The 13,695-nt window shown below is 36.4% G+C and overlaps 1 pseudogene; it reads right to left on the bottom strand.

Moving 5' to 3' along the window:
* Nucleotides 1-353: 353 nt before the first annotated feature.
* On the bottom strand, nt 354-9,437 carry LOC119509851 (annotated as a pseudogene).
* Between the last annotated feature and the right edge of the window lie 4,258 nt (nt 9,438-13,695).

The raw sequence follows: 13,695 nt of genomic DNA, 5'->3' as shown, positions 1-13,695 counted from the left end.
GAATCACATGTCTCATCTCAAACTAGTGATCTGCCTTTCACCCACACTTACATACGTTTTATTTTCATCATAAGACACTTAAGACCTTTCTAAATGGTACATTTTAGAAAGCTTTTAAAGAGTTTTAAATCAACATATAACATAAAAAAGAACTTGATTTTTAAATGAAATCTTTTTAGTACTGTGGCATGATGGGTTTAACAGCTGAAGCATAAATGAAGTAATTATATTGTACTGTGTAAAGTAATTCGTATCTATGGGAAAATTATTTTTAAAATATAGCCAACATGAGACTGTATAGTTATGAGCAGTGAAATACCAGAAAACAGTGAATGAATAAATAAGATGATTTTTCAGCAGTGGCTATTCATTATTTTGCTATTAGGAACCTGGAAAAAATTGTCTTCTTTAAGTTTCAAATGTTCTGGTAATTCAAGTCATTTCTTAGCTTCCTCAATATCACCTTGAATTGCTGAAATAAGTGACTCCAAAGAATTAAAGTTCTTTTCTGGTCTGAGGTAGCCAACTATGGCCACATTGAGCATTTCCCCAAAGAAGTCCTCTTTGAAAGTATACATGATGTGAGCTTCCATGGACTTTTTCCTGTTCTTGTAGCATGGGTTCCATCCTATGCTCACCACCATCTTATGGATATCTCCACTTCCAGCATGGCCCAAACATAATAAATGCCAGTGGACATGTCAGTTGGAAGTTTATCTACTTCTTGTTCAGGAAAGGCAACAGTAGGGATGCCCAGCTGCTTGGAACCGCGACCAAAGCCCGCACCACCTGCCCGCGGCAGAAGTGGGGCAGGTGCCTCATGACACCACCGCTTGCAGGGCGGGGTCCGGCCCAGTCTGCGGGTTAGGCGGAGTCGCCATCTAGGCGGCACCCGGACCCTCCCGGACCACCCGGAGGACACGGGAGGGAGCTCGGCGGGTCTGCCGGGCGCACAACGGGCAGGGTGGCTTCGACGACGAGATGCGGTGGGTCCTTCACGCCACTGACCCAACAGAAACTACTAGGCGCCTGGGAGGTTGCGTGTCACCCCCCAGAGCGGCGGTGGAAGCAGGTGCAGGAATGGGTTGGGAATGCAACCCGCGCGGGCCGGGTGTGCGGGAAAGGCCGGGGCAACTGCGGCGCCTAGAGGCTGCGTACACTCCCTGGGCTGAAGGGCCCGCAATTCATTTTTGACAAATTTGCAAAAACATTTGCATGGAAGAAGGATTGCCTTTTTAACAAGTGGTGCTGGAACAACTGTACATTGTATCAGGGATAAAGAGAAAAAGAACAGGTTTACATAATTGCGGGGGCAGGCTAAGCAAGTCTGAAATCCAGGGAAGAGGCAGTCAAGAAGGGAAAATAAGGAACTGAATAGAATTCCTTAGGCATTGGCCAAAGGTATTGTCCACAGATGAAATTTCTTCTTTCTCTCCGGAAAGCACTAGCTCTGCTGTTAATGCCTTCCAACTGATTCAGTTACGGCCACCAAGATAACCCAGCATAAACTCCCTCACTTAAAGTTAACTGATTAGGGGCTTTAATCTGCAAAATCTTTTCACAACAGCACCAAGGTTAGTGTTTCAATAACTGGGGACTATAGTGTATCCAAGTTGACACATTAAAACAGCCATCACAGACATCTCTCTAAGAAAACAACAAAAAGCTACAACTAAACCCCATGCCTTATGTAAAAATCAACTTAAAATAGATCATAGACTTAAATGTAAGATGTAAAATTACCAAAATTTAGGAAAAAAAAATATGAGAAAATCTTCAGGACTTCAGGCTAGGGAAAGAGATTTTTTTAGTTAACACCAAAAGTACAATCCATAAAAGGGGAAAAAAATGATAAATTTGACCTCATCAAAATTTAAAACTATTGCTTTGCTAAAGACCCTGTAAATAAAATGAAAAGACAATCTACATGTAAGGAGAAATATTTGGAAAACACATATCCAACAAAGGCCTTGTATCTAGAATATACAAAGAACCGTCACTCTGAAAACTCATGAAAAGTAAATAAATAAAATCAAAAATAAAATGGGCAAAATATATGAACAGTCATTTCATTGAAGAGGATATACGTATGACAGCACACAAAAAGATGTTCACAGGATTAGGCACTAGGGAAATACAAATTTAAACCACAATGATGCATTATTAAACCACTACCAGAACGGCTAACATCCAAAATAGCAACAATACCAAAAACTGGTGAGTGTGCATAGAAACTAGGTAACTCATACATTGCTGGTGGGAATGAAAGATGCTATAGCTCCACTGAAAAATAGCTTGATAGTTTCTTATAAAACTAAAAGGGACAAACTGATCCCAAAATTCATGTGAAAAAGCAAAGGGCCAACAATAGCCTGGACCATTTTTAAAAAGAGAAAAAAAAATATGGAAGACTCACATTACTTGATTTAAGGCTTATGATAAAGCAGCAGTAATCAAGATTGTATGGGGTTAGCAAAAAGATAGACATTTAAATCAATGGAACAGAAATGAATGTCCAAAAATAAAATCAGACATATATGGTCAATTGATTTTCAACAAAGTTGCCAAGGTAATTTAATGGAAAAATAATAGACTTTTCAACAAACAGAGCTTGAACAATTGGATATGCATATCTAAAATTGAAACTTGACACATACATCATAATACATACAAAAACTAAATCAAAATACATCAGAGACCTAGGTGTAAAAAACTAAAACAGTAAAACTTTTAGATGAAAACTTAGGGGAAAAAACTTTTGTGACATTGGGATTTCTTAGCTAAAATCTAGAAAACATGAAACATAAACAAGTAATAAACTGGATATCATCAAAATTAAAAACTTCTACTCTTCAAAAACTAGTTTAAAAAATGAAAACACAAGCATTGAAGTGGGAGAAAATATATGCAAAATAGCAAGCAGATAAAGGACTTTTTCAGAATGTAAAATAACTCTTGCAAATCTATACTCAAAAAGCAAACAACTTATAATGGAAAAAAGATTGAAACAGGCATTTCACCAAAGAAGATATACTGATGGCAAATAAGTACATGAAATGATGCTTACCGCCAGTCACTAGGGATATGCAAATTAAACCAGAAGGTTTAATAGCAGTGTCTACCCACTAGAAATTTAAAAAAAAAATGGCAATAATCCAGCGTTAATGAGGATGCATAACATTCAAAAGTCTCACACATTGCTGGTGGGAATGCAGAATGGTATGGCTACTTTGGAAGCAGTCTGACACTTTCTTATAAATTTAACCATTCACTACCATATGATCCATCAATTCCACTCAGGAATTTACTCAACAGAAATGGAAATAGATGTCCACAGAAAGACTTACATGCAAATTGCAGCTTTATGCATGATAGTCCCAAATTGGAAGCAACCCAAGTGTCTATCAACTGGAGAATAGATTAAGACATAAAATATATAATTCCACTTATTTGATATTCTGGAAATAGCAAAACTATCCAGATAGTAATTAGGTGAGAGTATGCCAGGGCCTGAATATTGGAGGAGTGTACTCACTATAAATGTGCCCAGGGGAACTTTTGGGGCTGATGTAAATATTCTATATTTTGATAGGGCAGTGATTTACAACTGTATGTTTTTCAAAACTCACTGAGCTGTACTCTTAAAAAATGGGTGAATTTTATGAATTTAAGTTATGTCTTAATAATCTTCACAAGGAAAAATGAAATAAATAGGAGACCAATTTTTACTTAACCTAAAAATAAACCTGTAGAACTCTGAAATGTCCAAAACCCAAATAAATTGATTGCTTCAGATATCTATTGCTACATAACAAATCATGCTAACTTTAGTAACTTAGAAGAAAATGTATTATTTCTCACAATTCTATAATCTTGCATCTGTTCAGATATGTAGTTAGGCTCCACAGGATTTGTAAAAGTCCTAGAACATACAAAATGTCTCCTTCATTCACACGTCTTCACTCACCTGTGTGGTTGGAAAAGCTGGGATTTTATGTTCCCCATAGCCCCACCACTGTGTGTGTGTGTGTGCGTGTAGCTGTTGGGGGGTAGGGAGATCTATTCTTGCAGATAACTTGGACTTACAGTATTACTTTAAGGGCAGTCGGGCTTCTGATGCATTGCCTAGCTTCCAAACTTAAGCATTCCATGAACAAAAGCCTCAGTGGACAGCTTTTCTCAAGCCCCTGTTTGTCTCATACTTGCTAATGTCCCATTCACCAAAGCAAATCACAGGAGGGGACTAGATAAGGACATGGATGCTGGGAGTTTTGGTTTGTGCTTATGTCACTAATATAACATTCTACCACTCCACACACTCATTCAGCAGCTAAGGATGCTCTAGGAGAGATTTCAACCCTGGGTAGGAGGTAGAATTAAGCCCTAAAATCCATCCCAAACCCTACATTTGGTAATATTTCAGGGAAAATTCCCTCCCACCTTCTTTCATGAAGATAAGAAATGATCAGTCATATAAAAAAGAAATCTATAAGAAATAAACTCTTTTGCTTTCCTGTTAAACCTGGTGTGAAAAGTCCCTTATATGAGCAAAAGAACATCTATTTCCTGAACCTTGATCAGAGCTTCTGCATCCAGATTATGATATCTGATAATAAAGGAGTACTAGATTTACAGACAGAAGACCTCAGTTCTCTTATGGAAGAGCTGTGTGATCTTGAGTTGTCACATCACCTCTCTGAGCTACAGTTTGCTTATAAAAATAGAGGAATAATTTTACCTTCCTGGATTTTCTTTCAGGAATGCTGTCAAACACATAAAATGGAAGTTGGTGCAAAAATGCAAGGGCTATAATTGCATGAATTTTCTCTAAAGGATCGGAAAGGGAAATCTGATTCATAACTAGGAAATTCATTACTTATTATCCTAATCTTTCATGAAGTAACAATACTAGTTTCCCATCCTGGTGATCAACTTTTTCTTAAAATTCTAGATACTCTGGGCTCAAGATTTTACTGACTCAGTTGACACATAAAATAAGCTTGTTTTCTCCTGGTAAATAATGGCCACAAAAGCTCCCTTTCATTAGCTTCTGTGATCCATTATTGGATTACATTCTAAATTTTTCCTACAACATCTGCAAAGGTAATAAACCAATTATGGAAGCCATCTGGAACTAGGAGAGAGATGAATACTAAAAAAAAAAAAAAAAAAAAACAAAACAAACTAAACCTCTATCTCTGGAATAACTACTGTTCTAATAAAACCAATGTCAAAGAACAATGAGATTAAAAACCCCTCTATCATTAAAGAAAACAGCAAAGAATTTTACATAATGGAAATACTGATTGCTTATAACCAATCATGGTGAAATTCCATAGTGATCAACTACTGAAACAATCCATGTTGCTTATCTGAGTAAAAAACTAAGAGTTTTAGCTAATTTACCACAGGAATCAGCAGAGCTCAGTTGTCTCCATGAGTGGGAGTTATTTAGTGACCTTGGAAAAGTTATTCAAACCTTAGGACACCAGATTCATTGTGAAGATGGGAAATTTTGGCACTAACCACCCCCAGCACCTCAGCTGGACTGATGGAGGAAAATATGGGATTTGTTTTAGTCTCAAGCTTCATTATTCATGTGTGGCTGAGAAAACAAAGTAAAAGCAAAACCAAAGCCCCAGAATATATCCCTAATAAATCTGGAATATTCTCAATCTATTAACACCCATTTATGGCAATAGGGGCATAATAAATATGGGGTTAAGTTAAGTGCTTTGAAGTCTCAACTATCCTGTTTTAAATCTTAACTCTGCAACCTACTGTCTGATATTGGGAGGTTATATAATATTCAGGCCTTTTTTCCCTCTAAATTTATAGTGAAACTATCATTTGATTTTAGTTAGAATTCAATAATATAATTCATGAAAGCACTTAGCATAGTACTATAGTACTTAAAAAAGCAATGTTCTATTATTACTAGTATTGATAGTATATTTTATTGTTTGTTATAATACAAAGCTGACGAATAAATTTCTTCTTGCTCCTTCTTGATATACTCCCTCAAAAACCTTGTTATTAATCATCAAATGATACTAGAAGTTTTGGAAAGTAATCAATAACAATTTTCAAACAAAGAAAAAGATACCCTTTCCCTTTGCTTTCTTGGTTTAATAGAAAATTCTTAGACTGGAAGGTTTTTGTGCTAGGTCTACCCTGACACTTGTTTCCCAATGGGCCTTGAACAGTCCTTTAATCTCCCTTAGGCTCGGTTTCTGCATCTATAAAATGGGAGAAATAACATGTAGTATGCTCAGTTCACTGGGCACAAAAGTGTTAAAGACGAATGTTTACGGGGAAAATTATATCAATTTAGCAGGTCTTGTTTATTGCCCAGAACTTTTGCTCTAGTAATACCATTGCTGGTTATTTATTCCTAAAAAATAATTCAAAAGAAGAAAGAACAAGTACATTCCAAAATGTTTACAGTGATCTTTTGTTTGCTAACATTTCCTAAGGGTTTTCGCATCCATGATTTTGGGGTATCTGTACCTCTCTTCACTTATGACCACTTTTAGCATTGGTAATAGACCATGCTGGCCTCAGGAAACAAGTTGGGAGATGATTCTTCCTCTATTGTCTTAAAGATTTTCTGTAAGATGGGTATCACATCTTCTGTAAATATTTGATAGAACTCACCAGTGAAACTAACTTGGCCTGAAGTTTTCTATGTGGTAAGGTTTTTGATCACAAACTCAATTTATTTAACAAATAAAGAGCTATTCAGATTTTTTTTTCCTTCATCTAGTGTTAGTTTTGGTGAGTAGCATTTTCAAGTAATTTAAAGTGTTGAGATTGTGGTCATAAAATTGTTCCTAATATTCCCCTTCTATAATTTAATATCCGTGAAGTTACATTTATAATGCCCTTTTTCCCAATATTGATGTTATCCATAAAAGTTAGGGTGACTTGGAGCTATGTACCCCAGAAAAACGTTCTTAAATGTATGTAACCTATTCCTGTGGGTGTGAACACTTGTAAATAGGGCTTTTTGATGAGTGAATTAGGATGAATTCCTTAAGCTGAATCAGGATGGGTCTTAATTCTATTACTGAAGGCCTTATAGGGAAGGCCACAGACAGAAAGCCAAAGGAAGCAGCCAGAAACTGGAAGTCAATGGAACCTAGAAGCCCAGAGAGGTCATCACGTACATTGCCATGCAAAAGAAAAGCCAAGGACCAAGGATCATCGGCAGCCAGCCCCAGGGTTGTGATGCCTTGATTTGGACTTCTCCTACCCTCAAAACCATGAGCCAATACATTCCCATTGTTTAAGCCAACCCATTGCATGATATTTGTTTTGGCAGCCAAAAACTAAAACAAAAGTATTTATTAGTATTTTTTGTCTTTCCAAAACAAACATGGCTTTGTTAATTTCCTGTATGGTTTGTTCATTTTCTATTACATATAGTCCTGTTTTTATAATTTCCTTCCTTCTACTGTATTTATGTTAATTTGATTCTCTGTTTCTTATTTCTTAGGGTTGATACTTAGGGTTGCAGTTAGACCCTCCTCTCCCCTCCCCACCCTTCCTCTCCCCTCCCCACCCCTCCTCTCCCCTCTACACTCTTTTCTCTTCTTTTCTAATGAAATCACATCAAGATATAAATTCCCTTTAATTTGCTTTAGCTAGCCACAATTTTTGATATACTCTCTTATCATTATCAGTTAAAAAATCATGTTTTTCTGTGTGATTTGTTCTTTAATCCATAGATTATGTAGATATATATGGTCTAATTTCCAAATATTTGATATTTTTCCAGATATCAACTTGCTATTAATTTTAATTTAGTTCCATTATGAGAGAACATATTGCTTGCAATATTTAATATTTTAATATTTAAACATTTTGAGTCCATGATGAAAATTCCATGAATCCTTGATAACCAAGCGTATTTTGAGGTTGTTGGGTGTAGTGTTCTATATGTATCAATTAGTCAAGGTGATTGAGGGTGATGTTGGGAGTTGTTATGTCCTTACTCATTTATATCTAGTTTTTCATCTGTTGTTTTTTTTCTTTTATCTGTTATTGAGAGAAGTCATTAAAATCTCCAACAAAAATGTGGAATTTTCTATTTATTTAATTCTGTCAATTTTGCTTCAGATGTTTTAAGCTATTATTAGATGCATACACATTCGTGATTGTTATATATTCCTAATGAATCAACCCTTTTATCATTAAAAAATTCCTCTTATGTCTGGCAATGCACTTTGTTTGAAGTCTACCTTAACTGATTTTAATCCAGCTGGTCCAACCTCGGTGTGCTTCAGGTTTTCATGACCCACCATTTTCCCTCCATTTACAACTGAGCTGTCATTTTTGTTATATTTAAAGTCTGTGTATAGAAGACAGCATTTACTTGGATCTTACTTTTTCATCTAACCCAACAATCTCTTCTCTTTGAGGAGGTGTCAAAGCCTTTAACATTACTGCAGTTATTAAAATTGGTGGTTTTACCTTGTGGATCACACTTCCTTTATCCAGTGTATGGATGGATGAGTAGAAAAGTGGGGACAAAAAACTAAATGAAAAATAGGGTGGTGGAGGGGTGATTTGGATGTTCTTTTTTTACTTTTATTTTTTTATTATTTTCACTTTTTCTGGTACAAAGAAAATGTTCAAAAAATAGATCGGGGTGATGAATGCACAACTAATGATAGTACTGTGAACAACTGATTGTATACTTTCAATGACTGTATGGTATGTGAATATATCTCAATAAAATTGAATTAAAAAAACCTTAAAAAAATAGATGGCTTTAGGTCTACCAATTTACTATTGTATTTTATTTAATCCACCCTTTTTTTTTCTTGCTTTCTTTTAGAGTATTTGAATATTTTTTAGAATTATTTTATATACTTGGCTATTTAGTTTAACACTTTGCAATGTTTTAGTAGTTGATCTAAGTATATATATTTTTAATTTCAACATTTAATCAGAGCTAATATTATAACACTTCACAAAACATCAAAGTATAGGTCTACTTAGCACCTCCATCTTCATGCTATATTTGGCTTATATTACATATTCATATACTATATACCTCATTAGAAAATGTTATAATTTCCTTTTAAATACTTATATGTATTTCAAAGAAATAATGTGAAAAAATATTTTAAAAATTTCTTATATGTTTTTTGTAATCTTGATATTGTCTTCTGACCTTCAACCTGCATAGCTTCCACTTCTGTTATTTTGCTCATTTTATCTCAGCTGTCTCAGTATTCTTGAACTCTGATCTCTGCTTCTTCAGTTCAGCAAAACACCAGTCTGCTGTCAATCACATCTGTCACCTCAGTGTGGAAACTCACTAAGTGAAAGGGTACACTTTGTTAAGCATCCATGCCGATCATCTCCACCTTACTTTCCTTGACTTGGTTCTCTCCAGTTCGTAATGTCAGGCCCACAGATATCCACATCTAACGTTTACTCTTCTCTTCCTGCACCAAAATGGAGTTGAGGCAGAAAATATTTAAATTGCTCCAGGCATTCCCTTTACCACCCTCATTTAATTCCATGAAATTTAATTAAGTTAGGTCATTTCCTTGTGATGCTGACCATGAATACAGGTTGTAGTGAACTTTGAACTCCTGGTCCCCTCAGCCTCAGTTCTCACTGCTTCTTTGACCCTGAAATGAATGACCTCTGAGACCCCATATTGTTAAAAGTGTCCCAGGCCACTCTTCTATGATTTTTCTATTCTGTGCACAACATACATGCACTCAAATTGTTGAGCTACATTTCCCACTTCCACATCCCAATTAAACAACATTTTCTAAGCCTGCACCGCTGTGTTGATCCTTTTCAGAAATGAGACTCAGAGACCCACTCTTGTCAAAATTCCTGGGCCCAACTTCGTTCTGAGAGCCTTGAGTCATTTGGCATGCCTCAATGCAAACGTGTCCATCCTCTAACTGGGATAGCTAAGTCGCTGGGCTTCACAGTCTGAATATAAAAACTTTTTTGTGTAGCCTACAAGCAAATAAACAAATATCACTATTATCCCATATAAAACTTAAATGAATCTATGAATGCAACTTTGGTGTTTTTAAATACATTCAACAAGACTCAAGATGCTTTTAAATTGGTTTTATGACAATAAAATAATAAAAAAATTGTTATGACCCATACAAAAGATCCCACTTGGGATGCAAAAGGAAAGTGAACCATATTTTCTGCCTTTGAGCTTATAAACCAGATGTGGACTAAAGACCAATACCCCTGAAAGGATGGTGTTCTTGTGTTCTTTCCACAAAATCTGTTGGTCTTGTTATATAAAGAGTTTCCAGTTTCAATTAGGTTGTAATTGAATGAGGGTAACCTGTAATGAGACAATATGTCCAAAAACACAATCTTTCCCCACTACAAATACATAATCAATTTGCTCCAAAAATCTCAAAATGAGCCCTGCTCTATTTCATCAGGTTCTGATCTAAAAATAAAAGGTTGATCGAGTAATATCAAACATACATATCGTCCATTCTGCTTCTCATATGTGTTCACATATATCGTCTTATTCAAGTGCCACAATAAGCTAGGAACAGAATGGGGCAGGACAAGGCACCTCTGAAAAACTGAGGCTCAGTGTGGTTAAGAGACTTATTGAAGGTCACACATCCAGTATTCTTTTTATTGCACCACTCTAATTTGACTCCTCCAATTCTACTGAGACTTCATGATACTTCACTTTGTTGAAGTACTTGATCAATAATTCAAGGAGCCCCTAACTGAAGAGGACAAGCATATGGGTGTATTTAAAAGAATCCCTTCTTTAAGAAACACTGCCAAAGGTCATATGACAGTTGCAACTCAATCCTTGTCATAACCCTCCTCCAAATAAATTATTCAGATTATGAATTGCATGCCCATTAGCTTTGGGTAAAATGCTGATAAACACATTTCTTCCCAAGCTGCTCACTAGACACATTAATATAAATTTCCCCAAACACAATAACCAAATATATTTAGACCACGAACAGCTAAAGGCATCAGAAGAGTCCATTCAAGCACAGGGAAAGAACAAATTAGTTTTTCACTTTCAGCAGACTACACTATTAGGCCTGTACTTCAAGCATGTCATTTCAGAATAAACATCTTCTGGGGGCGGCCACACAGATGCCTTCTCAGCAGAGTGAGAAGCCGAAAAAAGCACCTGACGGTGCTATCAATGAACAGCAGATGTTTGCTGGTGAGCTAGGATCAGTAATTTTAATTCCAAGAATGAACTGATCTTTTGGAAAGGAGAAAAGCCCAGTCTTATCTGTCACTTTTGTGGCAACGCTGCATACCGCGTAACTAATTGGGTATGAGAGCATCTCCATTGTGAGGGATGTGGCAGGAAGGATCCACAGCATTTGCCTATTTGTACCGTTTTGAATAACCATCTTCCTAGAAAACTTCAGAAAATAAAAGTGTCAGGTTCTCAAACACTCAATAGAGTTTTATGAACTTGTATGGTTATATGGCTATTGATAACTGGGGTGTGGGGAGAGTTAGAACAATATGTTCCTGAGTAAGTCTTTTATTCACATTTAAAATAAAATATAATAAAAAGAAAATTAATTTTACATACAAATTTAAATCAGCAAGACAATGAAAAAGAAAAAATAGAAAAATGTGAATACATTCCTTAAGACAAGTAACTATAGCATATATTCTTAGTTGAAGAATTATTATCATTAGTGTTGTCTGGATGTGCGAAGAAACAGTTCCCATCTTGGAGTCATGCAGATCTGAGTTCAAATCCCCAGCGGCTACTAAATAGCTCTGTGGGCTTGTGGACTTTGAAAAATACATTAGGTTCTTTAGGTCGTGAAAGAAACCATCTTATCCAAATTAGGAAGGATACTGGGGCATCACATTAAATCCAACAAATTTTGAATAATCAATTTTTGGGAAGCATGGGAACATGGGCAGCTCCACAGGTCTCAGCTTCTCAGTGCGGAGGACACTTTCTCTGGAGCTCTGCATTCAATCATCCTGATTTCTACTGAGGAATACTAACATTCATGCAGAGGACAGGCCAACACTCTGAACCTCTTGTTAAGTTGAATATGCTGAGATGAAACTTGTTTTATTGATTTGTGTTACCTTTGGCTTACACATCCAAGTGTGCTAAAAGCTCTCCTGGAGGTAGGGGAGCACACTCTTGGAGTACTTCCTGCTCTGTTTTCTTGCTGACTCTTCTGGATGATAAAGGATCATTTGAGAAACTCCTCCACATCTCTATGCCTATAGCTTTAATCTGAGCAAACCAAGTTTTTGTGCAGGCTGATGTTATAAGCTTTATCATTTTTATCATTTACTTGACATCCAAAAATTTGATAGGAACCCATCCATAACAATCACCACTACTGTCTTTGAGTGTTTCCACTCAAAGACCAGAACTTGTCAGAGAAAGAATGTGATTGGCCCATCTTAGGCTATATATTTTGCCTGCTCCCCTTGGGCCTTAGAGGGTCAGGTTATAGAACCTAATCTACGGTTAACTCCCACACTTCCCACTGGGACTCTTAGAGACAAACCAAAAAAAGATTGAGTAAAATACATGAAAACTCCCCATCCGTGGGATGGCTACAACTACTTTATCTCTTCCTATAACCCTTCTTTTATTTTTCTTCATAGTACTCACTACCATTTAATATATTTTTTTCTTATCTATTTTGTTTTCTGAGTGTCTCTTCCCACTAGAATATCAGCAAATTAAGGCAAGGATTTTTAAGTATATTCTTCACATTTGAATCTCCAGTGCCTAGAATTCTGTGTGACTCAAAAAATACATATTGAATAAGTGTCAAACAAATGGATATGCAATAAGCTAATAAAGGCACCCAGAATTAAGACATAAAAATAAAGGCTGACATTCCTGTATTTAGCATATTGAAAACATCTTTCCACAATCACAAAATATCTTATGGTTAATGAACACATACTATGTGACAGTCATTATTCTAAATACTTCTTTTCCCAACATTCTACTTGTGCCTTTCCTAAAGCTGCCTTCAGCTCTCCCAAATGAATAAGGACCATTTGAATCTGAATCAGTTTTTTATTTTTTAATGATCAAATGATTGGCCTAATCTATTCAGCAAAATATAACAAGGCCATACTTCAAAATGTAAAAAATATCCTGTACAAGGAGCTCACATAGCTTCACAGCAATATAGGTGAAATGGACTGAGTGAATGATGAGGATATGCTGTGAGTCAGTCCTTTTTCAAGGAAGTGGAGACCCTATGAGCATTTTGGGAATAATTTATGACATAAATTAAACTTTAAATGAATGTGAGAGGAGATGGGAAACTGAAGGACTTGAAAGAGGAATCTGATCATAGAAATAGGCAATAATTCCTTTGCCTGAAGCACTGGCCATGGCTGGGAAATACAGAGCTTGTAGGGAAATTCAAGATGCCAAGCACATTTGGCCACCAATGCGGGACCATCACGTGTACAGGGTGTTCTTGTATCTGTGTAGCTACTGCTTCTCTGGGTCCACAGCCATGAATTCATGGTGGACCCATGGCTGCCTTTGATCAGGAGGGCTAGTGGTCAGGAAGACAAGCTGGACTTGGAGTAAAGTGAGGACAAGTGAGGATCCAACAAGCACATCAACATGAGTCTGTCAACATATCTTACTCTGAGGGCCTTTGGAAAGTAATAACTCATGCTTCTGCCTCC

The sequence above is a fragment of the Choloepus didactylus genome, chromosome 15 (assembly GCF_015220235.1).
Source record: "Choloepus didactylus isolate mChoDid1 chromosome 15, mChoDid1.pri, whole genome shotgun sequence".
NCBI classification, from domain to species: Eukaryota; Metazoa; Chordata; class Mammalia; order Pilosa; family Megalonychidae; genus Choloepus; species Choloepus didactylus.
This window is presented reverse-complemented; position numbering and strand designations above follow the sequence as displayed.